The sequence below is a fragment of the Orycteropus afer genome, unplaced genomic scaffold, assembly GCF_000298275.1.
Source record: "Orycteropus afer afer isolate SDZICR_OR568_19922 unplaced genomic scaffold, OryAfe1.0 scaffold00638, whole genome shotgun sequence".
In the NCBI taxonomy this organism is placed as follows: Eukaryota; Metazoa; Chordata; class Mammalia; order Tubulidentata; family Orycteropodidae; genus Orycteropus; species Orycteropus afer.
The window spans coordinates 1066917-1070821 of record NW_006922225.1 but is presented as its reverse complement, the minus strand read 5'-3'; the positions used below and the strand labels follow the sequence as shown (position 1 = coordinate 1070821).

The following is a 3905-nucleotide window of genomic DNA, read 5'->3' as shown; positions in this document are numbered from 1 at the left end:
CCCCCATAAGAAGCTGGTATCTTAGAGAACAATTAGGTCTAAGAAGCTTGGGCAGAGGTGAGGTCATGCTCTTCTGATTAATAGGGGGGGTTATTATCAAAATCGTCCCAGCCTCGTGGGACGGTGAGGGTGACACCATCCACAGGAAGGCCACACGCACTCACCGCCCCTCCTATCCCCATCATAGGCCACCTGGAGTCAGCGTCAGAGCTCATCAACGAGGCAGGCATACGGAAGGGAGGACTGTGAGCAGCCCTCCATGGACTGGGCCACAACCAGCAGCAGTACAAGTGGGAGTTCCCCTCGCACACCACAGAGGCTACCTGCAATCTGTGGACGGTCTACGTGCATGAGACGGTCCTGGGCATCCCCGGGGCCCAGGCCCACTCTGAGCTGAGGAGTCAAATCCGGGAGAGAAGGATCAAGGAGTATCTACACAAGGGAGCCCCCCTGAGTGCCTGGCATGTGTGGACGGCTCTGGAGACATACCTCCAGGTACTGGAAAGGAAGAGGAGGTGGGGCCCCAAACCTACAGCCACATACCCAGGCATCCCAGGAGCTCTGCAAGAGGCTCCCTGTAGTCCAGGGGCCACACGTCTAAGCAGGTAACACGTGGACAAAGATACTTGTCCCACTCCCTCCTCCACCTCAGAACTTTTGGAAGTAGATGAAAGTGGGTAGAAGCACTGTGACAAGTCCACCACAACAGCCCGGGCTTGTGGCACAATCGCATGGACAGCCTCCCAGGGGCATCTCAGCTTTCCCAAACCCAAACCCAAACTGGCTTCTCTTCTCCCAAGACATTATTATGGCTCCAATGACAGCAGCCTCACCCTTACAACAAGGGTGCAGGTCGCCACAAGAATGGACTCTGGGGAGGTTGCCCTGGTAGCATCGGAAAATTGTTGTTGTTGTTGTTTTTGCCATCGAGTCAGCCCTGACTCATAGCGACCTCTCCTTGGGTTTCCAAGGCAGTATCACTACAGAAGTAGATTGCCCAACCTTCCTTCCAAGGAGTGGCTGGTGGGTTTGAACCGCCAGCCTTCTGGTGAGCAGTCAAGTGCCTTAGGCACTATGCTACCAGAGCTCCTTCATCTTAAAATAGCATCTTCCTATTCAAATCCCACCAGTGCTGAGTGCCAGCTTCATGAGGAAGCAACCGGGCCAGAGCACTTCACAGTCTCTTCAAAACCCGCCCTTCCATCTCCTCTCACCCCTGCAGCAGCCTGAGACTCCTCAGGAAGCCCATCTTACAGACGCAGAAACAGAAGGTTAAAGGGCATAAGCACTTGCCTGTGAACCTATAATTACTGAGACAGGGGCAAGGAGAACTCAGGTTCCAGGTTTGGTCTGCAGACCCAGGCTTTGGGCAGCAAGGTGCACTGTCTCTGCCCATCTGCTCTGTCTGTCTTCATCGAAACACTTCAAACAGCAAAATGACTTTGGACCTTTGTCCTTCTGAATAAGTCATGTATCTGAGTGTCTGCATGAACTAGAAGTGGTCTCAGCCACAGCTGGATGTGCAAGTTCAATTCAAACCCCTTTCGTGTTCCCAACTGCCTTGGAGCCCACCCCTCTCCTCACCTCCCAGTCAAAACCCAGACTGCCATGGCATCTCATCTGGACTATTCTCACAGCCTCCTAAAGAGGCCATTGCCTCTAGTCATGATCACAGTGGACCTCCTTCTAGGGTGCTGCCACCTAAACCAGACATTGATCTCAAAGCCCTTCAGTAGCTTCAGGTAAATGCCAAGCTCTCTGTGACCGGGCCTCTGCCTTCTCCTCCTTCCTCGGGTTCCAGGTTTCTGACACCTTTTCTTCTCTTCAGCAAATGCAGGTCATCCCGTGCCTCCACAACATGTTCCTGTTCCCATGGGTCTGCACATTTGCAAACACTGTTCTTCTTTCCTAAAGTAGCACTGCCCTCTTCACACACCAGGAACACCTTTGTCTGTCACCTTCTCCAGGAGCCTTCCCTAAGCACTCTCCCTGGGATGTTGTCATTAACTTCCTCCTCTGTGCTACCCATGTGTGCTAGTGTGGCCTTCAGGACACCATAATGCCATTTATGTGGTTAAGCACTTGTTTCTCTTTCTAGGCAGTACAAGGGACTCCTCCTTTCTTGTCTGTGACCCTGAGCATAACCCAACACCTGGTGCAGTACAGACATTCAAGAAATAGTTGATCATAATCAGTATTAGACACCTCCCGACAGCCCAGGCTGTGGCCTTACCTGAGCACAAGTGAGAGAATAGCAGTGGTGCAGGCTAGCAAACCCAGTGTTAACTTGTCCTCAAGGCTGTGGTCCCAGGATCGTAGATTCCTAAGTGATGGGCCAGTAGCCTGTCCCTTCCAGTCCTAAAGCTCCCAGTTACAGCCAACACCAGTCCATTTCCATAGGCTTCTGAGGCATCCATCTCCAAGCACCGTCTCTCTCTAACGTATGAGTTCATTCTAGCTCCAGCCACATAGGACACATTCGTCTCCCACATCTGCCTATCTCCTCTTTTCCTGCAGACTGTAATCCATAAAACAATCCAGCAGACTTATCAGTTGTCAAGGCTTCAGCAAAGAATTAAAATGCCATCATGTTTGAGTCATATAGAAGGTCCCTGGGTGGCACCAGTGGTGTATGCATGACTACTGACCTAAAGATTGGTGGTTCAAACCCATCCAGTAGCCCCATGGAAGAAAGGCCAGATGATCTTCTGTAAGATTAATTGCAGCCAAGAAGACCCAATGGAGCAGTTGTACTCTGTAGCACATGGGGTCACCATGGGTCAGAATCAGCTAGATAGCAATAGGCTTTCAGGATTGGCTGGTGTGGGTTTGCAGTGGTAGGGTTCTAAGTTTCCAGCTGCACAAGAAAGGAGGGTGTCTTCACCTCAATAAGATTCAAGCCGTCATCTTCACTAAGCTACAATGTGAAAGAAATAGTAACACCAAAACGAACTACCATTTAATGAGACCCTATTGAACTGCTAACCAGAAGGCTGGCGGTTCAAACCCACCAGCCACTCCTTAGAAGGAAGGTTGGGCAATCTACTTTCGTAGCGATACCACCTTGGAAACCAAAGAAGGGGTCTCTGTGACTCAATGGCAGTGTGTTTTGGGTTTATGGACCAAGCCATGTGCAACACTGTTTCTGCCCTGGGATTGGAGAGAGACGAAATATGGAGGCATTAGCAATTAATTGAGCATACTGGAGGGTGAAGAAGAAGAGGGCTGCTAATAAGAGCTCCATCAATGCTAAAAGGCTGGTTGCCTTGTTAGGTGGGGTGGCTTTGGTAGACCAGCTGCCTCACTCTGCCCCTTCTGTCTCTCCCAGCTCCAGGAGGCCTTTGGGTGGGAGCCCTTTACCCAGGTCTTTGCTGAGTATCATACCCTCTCTGGCATGCCCAGTGACAATGCCAGCAAGATGAACTTGTGGGTGAAGAAGCTCTCTGAAAAAGTGAACAAGAACCTGGTACCCTTCTTCAAGACCTGGGGCTGGCCCGTGAAGAAAGAAGTGGCCGAGAGCCTGGCCAACCTTCCTGAGTGGGAAGAAATCCCCATGAAATCATATGCAGCTTCTACAGGAAAATGAGGAGTTGGAGAAGTAAGTGTTCACTCTGGATCAAGATCATTGGGTACAACAGACCCAATCTTCACTTACTTGCCCTAGATTACAACTTTATCTTTTTCTCACTCTCATTCAGAATCATCCTAATTCTTTTGCAAGGTAACAATTAGAGAGTCATGTTCAGAAAAAGTAGTATGTGTAACTCAATCAGCTTTTATGTAGTTTAATTTTTGGAACCTGAGACACGTGTTCCCTAATTGGTTTGTTTTGTGTTTTGCATTGACTTTGTAGGGTGACAGGGTTTATTCACCCCTAGAGATCTGCCCCTGCAAATAGCTTCTGT

The 3905-nt window shown here is 50.0% G+C and overlaps 1 pseudogene; it reads left to right on the top strand.

Annotated features, from left to right (window-relative positions):
- Positions 1–3586, top strand: part of LOC103210702 — a 9873-nt pseudogene extending 6287 nt beyond the window's left edge.
- The last annotated feature ends 319 nt before the right edge of the window (positions 3587–3905 follow it).